A 16913-nucleotide genomic window follows, 5' to 3' on the forward strand; every position below is an offset into this window, starting at 1 on the left:
TGGTTCGCCTTCCCCCTCTTCCTTCTCTAGTCTTTCGGGTTCAATTTGGGAAGCAGAATTCAGCAGTCTGAGCTTAATTGTCATCTTGCCAGCTACATGGTAAGGTGCTAAATGTATAAATTATTTCATCAGAATTATATGTTTGCAATATTCTGGTCCCTGTTAATGAACGTGGTATACTGGTCCATTTATTTGGGACATCTTTTATCTGAATCTATCAGTAAACTTGTGTACTTTCTTGTATACTTAACTATATTTATACAGATATATAAAACTATATAACTATATGTATAATAATTATATTATTATAGTATATAATAAGTATACATATAGTTATAGTTTTATACATAGTTACATAGATCTTGTACATTTTTGTTGGGCTTCTTTATAGGTAATCTTTGGATTTTGTTGGTATCGTGAATGGCATATTTTCTATTACATGTTCTAATTAGTTACTGATTTTGTAGGGCAGAGCTATGTATTTTGCTATAATACTCTTTCATACACTATCTGAAGTCTTATCCACTTGAATATCCCACATGTCTAGTCCTTTAACTTTTCAAACTAGATGATTAGATTGTTTTGAAACTCTCTTTATTTTCAATATTCATATATCTTATTTATGTGACATCCATAGCTCTGACTTTGTGTTCCAGTACCTTTATGAATGGTGGAGGTGGAAGTATCTATCTAAGTGTAGTTTCTGACTCTAATGGGAATGCTTCTAATATTTGACATTCAAGTATGTTTAGTGTCTAATTTTGGAAATGGAAGTTCTTTTTATTGTGAATTCATCTTGAATTACGTTAAAAGACTTTTTCTTGGGGCACGTGGGTGGCTCAGTCAATTGAGCATCCAACTCATGATTTCAGCTCCATCTCCTCAGCTTCCTGTGCTCAGCATGGAGCCTGCTTGGGATTCTCTCTCCCTCTGCCCCTCGCCCTCCCTGGTGTCTCTCTCTCTCTCAAATGAATAAATTCTTTTTTTAAAAAAAAGACTTTTTGTTTGCCTACTGATATGGTCAAATATTTTTTATTTCCTCTAATTTGTTAATGTAGGGAATTACAATTGAAATTATTTTCGTCCCTTAGACACAGACTGTTCATTTAATTCATTGCTGTGTTGAATATGCTATTAATTTATTTGAGATATTTGCTGCTATATGAATAAACATGGCACCAGTATTCTTTTTGTGGTATGTACACCTTTGGTTTTTGAATCTAGAATACCTAGACTGGGAGAGTAAGTTAAACAGCTGCCCATCTTTCCATAGATTTGGAAGAGTTGATGTAAAATGGTGATTAATTTTCCCTGATATTTTGTAGAATTGTCTCCCAAAACTGCCTTTCCTGGAACTTTGGAGGGTGACTTCAATTTTGAATACAGTTTCAGTTTGTTAAGGGTTTTCATTTCTGTATAGTATGGGCCAATTTGCTCATTCCCCCCCCTAAAAAGTGATCAGTTTCACTTAGGATTTCCAATTTAATGACATAATTATTATAATGAAATGTTTTCTTATAGAAAGTTTAAAATACATAGAATAGTAGAGAGAATAGTATAATGAACCCATTGTACCTGATCCTCAGCTTCAAAAACCCAAATACGTGGCCAGTCTGGCTCCAACTATTTCCCCACATACCCTGCATCTCAGCTGCTGGAATAATCATTTTATGTTTAAGTACTTCAATATACATTTCTAAAAGATAAAGACTTTAAAAAATAAACCATAAAGTCAATACAAATATCATTTCAAAAAATTGAATGTCATTAGTATCATTAAATATCTAGTTATTTTTCATATTTACCTGAAGGCCTTATACTTTTTCAAAAATTTGAGTTGTGTCAAAATATGATTTGCAGGTGTGATTGTTCATTAGTTTCTTAAGTCTTTGAAAATCTACAAATTCCCCTAACATTATATCTTTTTCCTTATAATTTTTTTGTTGTTGGAAAAAAGAAAACAAACCAAGTCTTGTGTTTTGTCCGGTTTCTTAGTGTAGATTTTACTTAATATAACACCTTGGTGTCCTTTAACATGTTTTTAGTGTGTTGTATTTCTTTTAATTAGTGATTAGAGGTATAAGCTTGATCAGGTTAAAATGCTTGTGTGTTTGTTTAATTGTTGTTATTGTTGTTTTGCAAGACATTAGGGGTCACACATTGGTTGTCTCTCTTTGTGCCATACTGGCAGTCATTAATACTTATTATCTTTATCCATTAATCCTTTAGAGATGGTAATTCTCTCATTCTCTCTTTCTTAGTTTATCAGCTGAAATATTTCTACATGTTATGTTAACCTTAAAAATAAAACAGCCAAATATTTTACCAGCAAAAATGGATTTATTCGGGAATAAAAGAGAATTGCAATTTAGGACATGCAAACTATGGTGAAACCATAAGCTATGCTGGAGAACGAAGGAGGGGTTCTCACTTTTATAGAGAAGAGGGGAAAGTTAGGAGGGCACTTATGAGCAAAAAAGCCTATGGGAGTAAATTAGGAGTTTGAAGTATAGTGGCTTTTCATTGGCTAAATTGTGACCTTCTCTTATTGGCTGGGCTGTTGTCGGGGGATAAGGAAACCTTTCTTCCTCTGCGGGGATAGTAATGTAGTAGCTGAAGTAGAGTCTACTTGCAAGGCGGGGCTCTTACTGTTGGCTCTGTAATTGACCTAGACTGGTAGGGTGTGAGAGCTCCCCCTACTGGCGTTCTGACTCCGTTTTAACCGAAGTTTCTCTTTCGTTTTCACAGGAGAAATCTTTTCTTGTTCACATCCACCATTGGTTATACTGAGGGAAAGATATAACATATTTGTAGTGTTCTCTTATAACTTTTAAATCTCTTCTACATCTCTATGTTGTACAATTTTATTTAACTTGTTTATTTGTGCTTTTTTCTTCATTAATTGATCATATTTGCAAAAGGTGTTTTGTAAGTATTTTCAAAGAACTGGCTTTTGTTATTTAGCTCTACTGTTATTTGTTTCATTATTTCTGCATTTATATTCATTATTTCTAACTTTCCACTTCTTTAGGTTTATTATAGTCTTCATTGTCTAGCTTCTTGAATTGCTTGATGTTTTAAATATTTATTTTTTTTTCACACATTCAAGGTTATATATTGCCAGCTAAGTATCATTTAGACAGTATCACACAGGCAGTGTTGTATAGCTTTATGTGTATTACTTTTTTTTACAAGTTGAATATATCACTCTATTACTTATGATATTAGGCTTTTTTCAACACATATACAAAAACTGGAGACTATAAAAATTATTTTTATTTATTTATTTTTGTTAAGACAATATTTTAGAGCAGTTTAAGGGTCATTTCAAAATCAAGGGAAAGGTATAAAGATTTCTCATATTCCCACTGTCCCCACACATGCATAGCCTTCCCCATTATCAACACTCCCTACAGGAGTGGTAATTCCCTAAGTGTTTTCTTTGTAAAATTTCAGTTACTGTATTATTCAACTGTGGTTCGTCCTTTTATATATTTTCTATCTCTTTATTGAAATCCTCATTGATTTTTTTCCCATTCTTCTCTCTAGCCTCATGGGTAACTTTATGATCATTACTTTTTTTTATCAGGCACATTATTTTTCTGTTTTATTTAGCTCTTTCTCTGAGTTTTTTCTTGTTTTCTCTTTTGGAACATATTTCTATCTCCCCATTTTGCTTGATTTTCTGTGTTTGTTTTTATGGATTAAGTGGAACAGCTACTTTTCCTCAACTGGAAGGAATGTTCTTGTATATGGTTGTTCTGTATGTTGACTGTGTGCGCTTGGTAAATTTGCAGGCTGGTTGGAGCTGAGGTCGGCATGGGCTGGAGGTCCTGGGGTTTTCCACATAGAGGGCGCTCTATCAGGACAGCTAAAACTGAAGTGGATGCAGGTCAGGATATCCCAAGGTTCTATGTGCTGAGGGAACTCCAGCAGGACATTGGAAGCTGAAATGGGTGCAAGTTGGAGTATTTCAGGGTGCTCTGTGCAGGGGGTGTCTTGGCGGAGTGGCTGGAGCTGATGTGGTGTGTGGACCAGGAGGTGCTTGAGCTATTTGTGCAGAGGATGCCGTAGTTAGATAGGTGAAACTATGGTAGGTGAAAGCTCAGGGGACCCAGGGCTGTATACACAGAGGGCATGCTGAAGCAGATGTGGATGTAATCAGGGGTGTTTCTGGACTCTCTGCACAGAGGGTGCCCTGAAGGAGCAGCTGAAAGTAAAGCAGGATATAGGCTAGGAGGTACTGGGGCATACCATGCAGGGGGCATCCTGGCAGTGCAGCTAAAGCTAAAATGGGCACAAGCTGGTGTGGTCTCTGGGCTCTTCATGCAAAATGTGCCCTAGCAGGACAGCTGAAGCTGAATTGGGTGCAAGCCATGGTATCCCAAGGTATTTAGGTCAGTGGGTGCCCTGGCGGAGCTACTGAAGCCAAGGCCAGTGCAGGTGGACATGTTCCAAAGTACTCCATGTAGGCGTGCCCTGATGGGTTGGTTGAAACTGATGCTGGCACAAGCCCAGGGTTCCTGGGGTGCTCCTCTTAGGGGACACCCTGGCAAGGTGGCTGGATTTAAAACAGACATTGACTGAGGTATTCTAGAGACTCTGTATCAGGGGTGCCCTAGCAAGCCATCTGAAGCCAAAGTGTGGGCCTGGAGTGTTCTGGGGTGTTTTGTGTCTGTGTCACCTTGGCATGAAGACTGAGGCTGTAGTGAACACTGACTAGTGGTGTCCCAGTGTTCATTGCCCTTTGACCACCTTGGTGGGTCAGCTGGGATTGGTGTGGGCTGGGGCCTGGGGCTCACTGAGGCAGCAGGCCAGTTAGGGTGCCCAGGCTATGCACTGGTCTCTCATTTCAAGATGGAGGTGGAGGCAGAGTGTAGAATGTGTCTGTTAACCCCTCCCATCTGGGGAATGTTCCAGCAGCTCCCCTGCAATGGTGGAGTTCTAGGGCTGACTCTTACTTTTTTTAATTTTAATTTTTTAAAGACTTATTTATTTTATTTTAGGAGGGGAGGGGCAGAGGGAGAAAGAGAATTCCAAGCAGATTGCCTTGGAATCCTTGTCTAAGCACAGAGCTCGTCTTGGGTTTGAGCTCATGACCCTGAGATCATGACCTAAGCGGATATCATGAGTCTGGTGCTCAATGGACTGAGCCAGCAGCAACCCGGGGCTGACTTTTTAACGTGCTAGTTGATATTTAAGATTGTGGGTTTTTAAAGAAAGAAAATAATAATATAAAATAATTTTTAAAATCAATAAAAGGAAAAAAGGCAAAAAAGAAAAGACAAAATGAAACTTAAAAAACAAGACCAAAACCAAACCCAAAAAACAAAACAAACCCCCCCAAAACCCCAAGTGACAACAAACCCCATGGCTTATTTCCTGTTCCCCAGTGCTACTGAATCTGGTGTGGGCTTGTAGACTCCGGGCTCACTGTGGTCTCAAACTCGCTGTGATGACTAGAACTGTCAGTTATGACATTCAGACCTTGCTCCCTTCTGGGTTTTTTAAGCTGGAGTGGGAATGTCAATGTGTTTTTTCCTCCAGTCTTTCTGACCTGGAGAGTGTTCCCACAGTTCTTCCACCATTTGGCAGAGTTCTAGTGGTTGTCTCTTTTACATGCCAGTTGCTCTATTTTTATTTTTGTCTTTTTTTTTTTTTTGCTAGTTGTTCTTTTAAACTGTGACTTTCTTTCTATACCCAAGGACACAGGAATCCATTCCTGGTCCCTCAGTAATATCCCTCTCCACTGCTGTTCTCAGTGTCGGGGGTAGGGATTCCTTTCTTACTGTCTCTCCATCTTTCTTGCTATTCTCTTTTGTAGTTCTCTCTATTTTTGGTTGTGCAGAAAATATTCAGTCAGCCCTCTGTTCTTCAGGAGGAGTTCTCCAATTAACAGGTATAATTTGGTATGTTCCATGGAGGAGCTGAGTTCAGGGTCTTTCTTCATTGCCATCTTGGACCCAACAGTTGTTTCAAAACTACTAATTTTAACGTGTATATCTTTTTTTGTTAATGTGTTTGTTAAGGTCTTTGGCCCATTTTAAAATCAGGTTGTTTTCTTAATTTTGAGTTTTAGATGTACTTTTAAATTTAAATTTTTAGATGTACTTTTAAATTTAAATTTAAATTTAAAAGATGTACTTTTAAATAATGGACCTTTATCAGATATGTCCTTTGCAAATATTTTTTCCTAGCCTATGATTTCTTATCTCATTCTCTTGACATTGCTTTTCATGGAACCGAAGTTGTCAATTTTAATGCATTCCAGTTTAATCAATTATTTCTTTCATAGACTGTGCCTTTGGTGTTGCATCTTAAAGGTCATCGCCATACCCAAGAGTATCTAGGTTTTCTCCTATGTTATCTTCCAGGAGTTTTATAGTTTTGCATTTCACACTTAGGTCTGTAATCCATTTTGAGTTAATTTTGGTGAAGGGTATAATGTCTGTGTGTTCCATGTAGTTGTTTAGTTGTCTAACACCGTTTTCTTGAAAGTACTATCTTTTTCCCATTGTCCTGTCTTTGCTCCTTTTTAAAAGATCAGTTGAGGGACGCCTGGGTGGCTCAGTTGGTTAAGCCGCTGCCTTCAGCTCAGGTCATGATCCCAGCGTCCTGGGATCGGGTCCCACATCGGGCCCCTTGTTCTGTGGGGAGCCTGTTTCTCCCTCTGCCTCTGCCTGCCACTCTGTTTGCCTGTGCTCGCTCTCTCTCTCTCTCTCTCTCTGACAAATAAATAAATAAAATCTTAAAAAAAAAGATCAGTTGACTATATTTATATTTGTCTATTTCTGGGATCTCTATTCTGTTCTATTCTATTCATCTATTTTTTCACCAATACCACACTGTCTTGATTACTATAGTTTCATAGTAAATCTTGAAGTTGGGTAATGTCAGTTTTCCAACTTTATTTTTCTCTTTCAATATTGTTTTTGGTCTCTCACATTTCTTTCTGGTTCTTTCTTAATTGTTTTTATTTATGATTACATTACCTATCTGATTTTGCATGCTGTCTATCTTATCCATGAGAGTCCTTAGTGTATTAATCATAGTTATTTTAAATTTCTGGTCCAATACTTCCAATAGCCCTGCCACATTAAATTCTGATGCCTCCTTTCTCTCTTTAAACTGCGTTTTTGCCTTTTGGTATGCCTTGTAATTTTTTCTTAATAGCTGGACATGATGGGCTGGATAGAAAGAACTACTGTAAATAAGCCTTTAACATGGTGGTAAGACGTTTGGGGAGAGGAAATTTTCTGCAGTCCTATGTTAGATCCCAGTCTTTTAGTGAGCTTGTGCATCTGGACTGTGAACTTCACAAGTATTTCATTCTCCCCGCCCCTTAGGTGGGACAGGATGACTAGAGTAGGCTGGAGTTGAGTATTTCCCTTCTCCAGTGTGGAAAGCTAAAGCTAACTGGAGTTGGGTATTTTCCTTCCTGTTGGTCACTTATGCTCTAATGATACCCCAGCAGGTTAGGCTCCTGTTAACTGGGTTCTCCAGAGGGCAGGCCTTATTAAGAAGAATAGGGTGAGTGCCTGTGTGGTTCAGTTGGTCACGTGACTGCCTTTGGCTCAGGTCATGATCCTGGAGTCCCAGGATCGAGTCCTGCTTTGGGCTCCCCGCTCAGAGGGGAGCCTGCTTCTCCCTCTGACCCTCCTGCCTCTCATGGTCTCTCTCCTTCTGTCTCAGATGGATAAATAAAATCTTAAAAAAGAAGAAGGACAGGGTACTCTGGCATATTTCAAAATGGTTCTTTTTTTGCCCCCCTGCCAGAAGCATGGGGAGATTTTTCTTGATATTTATTGTGGGAACCTGGTTGAGCTCTTGGAGTAAATCTCACAGTATTTTGGCCCCCCACTCAGTGACTGCCCCCTGGAGTTTTTAACTCTCAATGTTGTCTATTCTGAGCCTCTAGTAATTCATCAATTACAGTTCAGGTAATCCCAGAACTGGTTCCCACAATGGTTTCCAGTTATGAGCCTCTGCTCTGGTAAGTTTTCAACTTCCTGTAGTCACCTGCCTGTCTCTCCAATCTTAGGGACCATGTTTGCCCTGTGTCCTCACCTCTTCTAGTATACAAGAAGAGTTGTTGATTTTTCAGTCTGTTCAGCTTTTTACTCATTTTTAGGAAGGAGAGACAACTTCCAGTTTCCTTACATGTGGAACTGAAAACTGACAGTAAAAATGATTTTTGAGAATGCTGTGAAGAGGATGAGAGAAATAAAATGTCATTTAGAAGAGATTTCATGGAGGGACACCTAGCTGGCTAAGTCAGTGGAGGATGTGCCTCTTGATCTTGGGGTCATGGGTTCGAGTACCACATTGGTGTGGAGCCTACTTACAGGTGATTTCAGGGTCCAGGGTGTTTTGTTTTGTTTTTGTTAGTCATAAAGATAAACATATTTAATTGCTGGACACATAGTTTGTTTATCCCTGGAATACAAAGAAATTTGACACTAGAAAATCAATCAGTGTAATTAGCCTCATATCACAGTCAGGGATTGTCCAGAAAAATAGAAACATCTCTAAATATTTAACGCAGTGAAAATTTAATACAGAGGACTATTTGCACAAGTGAGGAGCCAAATGAGGGAAAGTTGGGGAACCAATAAATAGCAACGTGAGAAAGTCAATCTGACCTCCAGGCTGAAAGGACAAAGAGAGGTGGTAGTGTTACTACAATCTAAGTATTGGATTCAATAGGCTCTGGAGGCATAGTAGGCCAATGTGATGGTGGCTGGACCCATAGGGAATATGTAGTCATTGAAGAAGAAGCCACTTGATGCAAAGGAAGAAGGAGAAAAAAAGTTTGTCTATCCTGGGTTCTAATCTCCTGCTGGTGCCTCCAGTTGGCTGCACTAAAATGGTAACCAAATATTGGTGAGCTTAAGGATCGTAGCCTTCAGGGGTCAGCCCCTGTGTAATTGAGGGAAGAGCAGGAGAAGAATGAGGGATGGATCTAGGAACAAATAGGCCCAGGATTGTCTTACCATATTAACAGATTGAGTAAGGAAAATAATATTTAATTTGATAAATAAAAATAATTAATATCTGCATCCAGTCATAATAAAAAGAAATGCTAATCCTAGAGCATAAAGTGTGTATTTGTGAGTCCATACTGATGTAAATGAATGATTGGTAAATAAACAAATGGGAGAGAACAGGTACATCTCCCCATGTGGGAGAATTACAAATTGTTTATGTAGATACCCCCATTCAAGGCAAGGGAGCATAACTCTTCACTCCTTTAAGTGTGTGCTGTGCCTAGTGACTTCCTTCCAAAGAAAGCACAATGTGGAAAGGGTGGGGGAGAGAATAATTTTACAACAGAGAAGCCTGAAGAATATGACCTTAGCCAGGTGATCAAGATTAACAACTCTGATGTCAAGTTGGTAGTATGTACCCTTGATATGATGTCATGAGAGTAGCACTTTCTCTTTGTGTTATTCCTCCCTAAAACCCATAACCCCAGTATCTGTATGAAAAAAATCATCAGAAGAATTCCAAGAGTGGCATCCTGTAATATACCTGACCAGTAGTCCTCAAAGCTGTCAAAGTCACCAAAGTAAGGAATGCCTAAGAAACTGTTATAGTCAAAAGAGTATTGTAAGGAGGCATGATGACTAATTGTATTGTGGGATCCTGGATACGATTCTGGAACAGAAAAAGGACATTAGATAAAAACTTAGGAAATCTTAACGAAAAAACTAAGGAAATCTGAATAAAGTATGAATTTGTGTTATTAGTATTATAACAATATTGGCTCATTAGTTGTGACAAATGTACCATGTGAATACAAGATGTTAATAAAGAGGAAACTGAGTATTGAGCATACAGGAACTCTTTATACTATCTTTGCAAATTTTTTTAAAGATTTTATTTATTTATTTAACAGACAGAGATCACAAGTAGGCAGAGAGACAGGCAGACAGAGAGGGGGAAGCAGGCTCCCTGTTGAGCAGAGAGCCCGATGTGGGCGGGGCTCTATCCCAGAACCCTGGGATCATGACCTGAGCTGAAGGCAGAGGCTTTAATCCACTGAGCCACCCAGGCACCCCTATCTTTGCAAATTTTTTTATAAATCTAAACTATTCTAAAATAAAAAGCTTATTAACAAATGAATAAGAGGGGAAATTTAGCCACCAGAAAAAGGATATATATGAAAACCTACAGCAAACATCATACTTGAATGAGGAAAAGTTGAAAGCTTTTAATTTGAAATTGGGAACTAGACAAGGATACCTGCTGTTATTTCTATTCAATAGTTTGATGGAAATACTAGCAAGTGCAGTAATGAAAAGCAGAAAAATAAAAAACATAGAGATCAGAAAAAACAAGAAATAAAGCTTCCATGAATAACATGATTATACTGCCTGCAAAGAAAATTCAAAAGTACTTGCTGGGTTTAATATTAATATACAAAAAGTAAACTTTGTTTCTACAGCAACAAACAGTATGAAAATGAAAGTAAGAAAACTGTAAATTTGAAACCTATCATACTAAAGTATCAGCCACCAAGAATAATTCTAGCCAAAGAATGTTTAAGAACTTATGGAAAAAAATACAAAAATGCTATTTAGATAAATGAATGAAGAAATACATAAATATAAAATAAAATATGATCATGGTTATGAAGATTCAACAAGTTATTTCTCCCTAAAATTAATCTATAGATTAACTGTATTTCTAGTACAAAGCCCCAAATCTGTGGGTGAAAGTATATTTATGTGCATATATGTATGAAACATGACACAATGATTCTAAAATTTAAACTGAGATGCAATAGGCCAAAAATAGCCACGGCACTCTTGAGATAATAGAAGGTAAGAGGAGTTACACTGCTAGATATGTAAGAATTGTTAAAATGCTATAGTAATTAAGTTTGTGGTGGATGCAGGGGCTGACAAATAGACCAATGGGAATGAATAGAGCCTTGAAACAAAGACGCTTATTATAGGCCCTTGATTTATGAAAATGGTATAATTTCAGAGCAACGGGAAAAGGAAAAGTCTTTTTATTTGAAAAGTCTTTCAAATAAATGACAACAAACAATTGGATATCCACATAGAAAACAAAATACAACTGGAACCTTCCTGTCACCACACAAAGTCAATTGCAGAGGAATTAAAAACCTCCATTTAAAGTTGTTATTTTTAAAAACTTATTTTTATTAGTTTCAGAGGTAGAACTTAGTGATTCATCCATTGCATATAACACCCAGTGCTCATTGCATCACGTACCCTCCTTAATGCCCATCACCCGGTTACCCCACCCACCCTCACCTCCCCTCTAACAACCCTCAGTTTGTTTCCTAGAGTTCAGCATCTCTTATGGTTTGTCTTCCTCTCAATTTTCATCTTATTTTATTTTTCCTTCCCTTCCCTTATGTTCATCTGATTGTTTCTTTTTTTTTTTTTTAAGATTTTATTTATTTATTTGACACAGAGAGAAATCACAAGTAGGCAGAGAGGCAGGCAGAGAGAGAGGGGGAAGCAGGCTCCCTCCTGAGCAGAGAGCCCAGTGTTGGGGCTTGATCCCAGGACCCTGAGATCATGACCGAGTCGAAGGCAGAGGCTTAACCCACCAAGCCACCCAGGCGCCCCTCCCCTGATTGTTTCTTAAACTCCACATATGAGTGAGATCATATGGTATTTGTCTTTCTCTGATTGACTTATTTCACTTTACATAATATCTTCTAGTTCCACCCATGGGGTTGTAAGTGACAAGATTTCATTCTTTCTGATGGCTGAGTAATATTCCATTGTATATATATATATATATATATATATATATATATATATATATACCACCTCTTCTTCATTCATCTGTAGATGGACATTTGGACTCTTTCCATACTTTGGCTATTGTGGGCATTGCTGCTATAAACATTGTTATAAAAATATTCAATTGCATATATAAGTATACATAATAGCAAAATGATCCTTTATATATTCTATCATCTGGAGAGCCAGCAGTCCTGTTCAAGTAGGATGTGGATAGTGCTGGAGAGGAAAAGACTAAAAGAGGCTGGGGATATTGGTCAAATGAGTAACAAAAAGGGTGGAGATTATATGAATTAGGGACTGGAAATCATAGCTTCTTTTGCCCCTTTGTGGCCAATATTGATGGCTTTGCCATCTTCATGGGCCTTTGCTTTCAAAGAGCAGGACCTGGTACTCAGCAGTGGCTTGGGAGAAAGATACCTGGGCCAATAATCTGTTTATTCAGACTCCTACCAGACCAGTCTTTCTTTTTTTTTTTTTTAAAGATTTTATTTATTTATTTGACAGAGAGAAATCACAAGTAAGCAGAGAGGCAGGCAGAGAGAGAGGAGGAAGCAGGCTCCCTGCTGAGCAGAAAGCCCAATGTGGGGCTCGAACCCAGGACCTGGGATCATGACCTGAGCCGAAGGCAGCCGCTTAACCCACTGAGCCACCCAGGCGCCCCCAGACCAGTCTTTCTTCTGATCTCTTGAGTTCTGGAGAGTATGTCTTGACACAATCATACATGTGTGACTTGACAGTACAATTTCAGAGATTCATGGCAATGAGATGTTGGGATGACTACAGACACCCTGAACAAGCGCAGTGGTCCTCTACTGACTTAGAGTCAGTGCCAGGCTGTTGACATGTGATGGAAGCAGAGTCCTCACTCCCTCCTCACCTGGATTAGAGCTCTTGCTAGGCGGAAGGACTTGGAGGTCTTGACCCCACTACTTTTCTGCTCTGGTGAAGGTGACCTGCAGATCCTGTTGTCTTACAAAAATCCCTTCTTATAGACCTTTACTACTGGGGATTTGGGTACTTAATGGAGTAATGGAGGGGTTTCTCTCCTCCCTGAGGTCAGGGGTACTCTAAGTGGGGAGAAGATAGGAATCATGTAATGATTCCACAGTGGTCAGGGAGCTACTGGGAGCACCTCCTCTTCTACCACATGAACTACCACAAGTCTGGGCAGGATGGAAGTGTTTAATAAAGTCCCTCCACCATAAAAATAAGATTTGAAGCTCCTAATTGGAGATGCTTCAGGCTTGCTGTCTTATTCTCTAAGAATGGCATCATCCATAAACAGGGCCATAAGGTCATTAGGTGAGGAGACCCCTTAGGAGGAAGAAGTTCATTTTAGTCATTTGATTCACCCATGGATAGTTGCTACTCAGAAATGAGCCCATCCCATTGCTGCTCCACCACTTTAAAAAAAAAAATTTTTATTTAGCTGCTCTCACTCTTGACAGGACTCAGAGAAGAATTCAGAAACATTCAGAAATCCTGAGATCCCCTCTCTGATATGAGGAATTTGAGAGGTAGAGTGGGGGGCCTTGGGGGGTAGGGAGAGAAAAAATGAAACAAGATGGGATTGGGAGGGAGACAAACCATAAGAGACTCTTAATCTCAGGAAACAAACTGAGGGTTGCTGGGGGTTGTGGGGGGAGGGATAGAGTGGCTGGATGATGGACATTGGGGAGGGTACGTGCTATGGTGAGTGCTGTGAAGTGGGTAAGCCTGACGATTCACAGACCTGTACCCCTGGGGCTAATAATATATGTTAATTTTTTAAAAGTATATGAAAAAAAAAGTATTAAAACATTATATGTTAATTAAAAAGAAAAAGAAATCTTGAGATCCCTAAAGACGTTTACTTGTAATTTTGTCAGAGATTTCAGTGGAGGCTTGAATTATCTCCAAGTCTACTTTGCTCAGGACCAAGTCAGCCCAGAGTGGGTGAAAAGACAAATTGAAGTCTTGTCCATAGGAAGGGGGAGGTAGAACTTCCTCCAGAGGTCAGAAAGCTCTCCTTTAAGAACGGCAAACACTCTGATGATTGGCAGTGCTTTGGAATTTTAATGTATGTTGCTGGTTCATGTGTCAAAGTTAAAGATGAGAAGACTACTACAAAGGAGGGCATAGGTATCTCTGAGTTGGAAGAGGAGCAAGTAATATTCCTACAAAGATCAAGGGAAACTCCCAATGGTTGTCATTAGTACTTCTCAGTGATAGGTTCACCTTTCCTGGGTACATAGCAAACTAAATGTCCTGGCTTTTTATAGTTATGTCAGGCTATAATTTCTAGTTAATTAGTTGTGAGTACATGTGTATTCCTGGTGTGAGACCCCACCCCCAACTTTCCTTTTCCTCCACTACAAAGATTGGAGAAGCACATGCCAATGATGCCTCTGTCAGCTTGTCCCTGAATGGCTCCCATGAGCAGAAGTTCTCCTGATGATGTGCATTGATATACAATACGAGATGGAAATAAAGATATTTTGGGCTTAAGTTACTGGGATTTTGGGACTGGTATCACAAGCAGCACTCACCTAACCTTTCTGCATGGATTATCCTATAACAAATTGGGCATTATATGGTTAGCCATTCTCTGGTGGTGTGATGGGGCGGAGTCCTTTGTACATACAATTTTGCACCTAACCAAAGACCATCTGTTTGTGGTTTGGCATAGGCCAGGGCTCCAGGACAGCCTCCATCCTGGCACTCTCTACATAGAGGAATATGCGGATACTTTGATAAGGAAAGTGAGACCCAAGCTTTCTGTCCACTGTTTCCAATATATTTTTAACCTCTGTCCCCCCACGTGATATTAAAGGGAGACTTTCTGAGAGGTTGATTTGGTTTTTCTTAAAGATTTTCATTTATTTATTTGAGAGAGAGAGAGAGAGAGGCAGAGGGAGAGGGAGAAGCAGATTCCCCGCTGAGTAGGCCCCCATCCCCTGACACAGGGCTCCATCCCAGGACCCTGGGATCATGACCTGAGCTGAAGGCAGATGCTTAACTTACTTAGACCCCAGGCGCCCCTAAGAAGTTGAATTGTAATGGAAATAGAGAAATCTAGAGTCAAGGATGCTGAAATGCATTCTGTTGCAGAAAATCTTAGGTTGGCCATGGGAAGAGTTCATGTTCAAGTTCTGGCACTTGTGCATTGGGTGTAGTCCCTGAGCTGTTTTCAGACCATTGGGCGGGAATGCATTTAAATCTTATGATAAATAGTTCCTTATCCCCTAGTACTTTAAAAAATATCAGTATAAAATGCACTTAAGATTAAAAAAATAAAGCTGCCTCAGTTATGTATTCCTTACTAATTCTCTTGAGATTCTGGTCAGGAGGAGAGCTTAAGAGAGACCTGGACTGGGTAAGCAGTACCAGGGCAGTGCCAAGGGGCCCCAAGGAGGCCCTACTAGGGCTTGGAGTAAGCTGAGCCAACATGGGAGGCTGGGAAGAGAGGCCTTGCCAAAAGCCTCGAGACATTGTGGCAAGGGCTCTTTCACCCTAAGGGGAGCTGTAAAGGGAAAGGGAGGCCATATCTCCCTTCTTCCACCCTATCCCTTAAGGTAGTTGTTTGATCGGTGGGCAGCAAGTGACAGTAGGAACATTCAAGGGCAGCAAACTCCCCTTGGGGTCGCTGGCCACCTTCAAAACCTAACTTGTTAAAAAAAAGACAAAACCTGACTTGCGGCAAGAAATTAGCCAGCAGAAAAGAGCTCAGTAGCTAACAGTAGGCTCCAGGTGTACTGTGAAAACTCCTCCTTACCTCCAACTGCATTTTCTGCTGTGTGGACCTGTAACACCACCAGGCCCCTCCCACCATGGGCAGATCAGCAAAGCAAAGTGCCCAGAAGGTACTGCTCTTCTGGCCTCTTTGGGCACTAAAGGGACCACAGAAGAGGAGACATCAGGTTAGGGCCCGTGTTGCAACTCCCAGGGTTTTCATCAAGTGGTGTTTGAAGGTGGAAGTATCAGCAGCAGGCTGTTTCAATGTGACGTTACAAAGTTTTATTATTATGTTAAATTTTTATACTTATAGCAAGAATTGCTAACAAACTCTACTCACTGGGCCAGAGACCCTCGAGGTACCTACACTTGTGAATTCATTGGCAGGCCAGGGACCTCAACCCCAAGTTCTAACTATGGTCAGGACTCTACAAAGTTTTTAAAACGTGAGCATGCCCTCGTCCCAACCCCATAGGGCTTTCTTGCTCTCTCGTTTGTACATCCATGTTGGCAAAAGAGATTTTTTTTAATGTTCTTAATTAAGATTCCCCTGCCAATGGAAATAAATGTTCACATTATATTTTGGCACTATGGTGGCTTGACTTGTTTCACAGTTTTTGTTTTACTTATTATTTATTTATTTATTTATTTTCCATCATATTCAGTTAGCCTGCCTATATGGTACATCATCAGTTTATTTTTAAGATTTTGTTTATTTAGGGACGCCTGGGTGGCTCAGTTGGTTGGACGACTGCCTTCGGCTCAGGTCATGATCCTGGAGTCCTGGGATGGAGTCCCGCCCGCATCGGGCTCCCAGCTCCACGGGGAGTCTGCTTCTCTCTCCCTGACCTTCTCCTCGCTCATGCTCTCTCTCACTGTCTCTCTCTCAAATAAATAAATAAGATCTTTAAAAAAAAAAGATTTTATTTATTTAACACACACACACACACACACACACACACACACACAGCAGGAGCGTGTGCATAAGCAGGGGGAAGCAGGCAAGGGAGAGGGAGAAGCAGGCTGTGGGTCTCGATCCCAGGACCCCGGGATCATGACCCGAACTGACAGTAGATACTCAACTGAATGAGCCACCCAGGTGCCCCTTAGTTTTTGATGTGGTGTTCAATGATTCATTAGTTGCATATAACAGCCAGTCCTCATCACAACATGTGCCCTTTGTTTTAAATGATTAAAATGGCTTGTGTGAAAGTGTAAACTGATATCAACTGTACATTACTATTTCCACTCTGCTTGAAAACCATGGATTCAAATATCTTAGGGTATGAGCAGGTCAGTGTGCAAAGCCTTGGGGAGGCAAAGGTGAAGAACAGTGGAAGCCGGAGGCTTCCTGGGCCCAGAAGGAACTCCTTTCCAATCGGACAGAGAGGAAACACAACAACCCATAAG

The sequence above is a fragment of the Lutra lutra genome, chromosome X (genome assembly GCF_902655055.1).
Source record: "Lutra lutra chromosome X, mLutLut1.2, whole genome shotgun sequence".
Classification (NCBI taxonomy): Eukaryota; Metazoa; Chordata; class Mammalia; order Carnivora; family Mustelidae; genus Lutra; species Lutra lutra.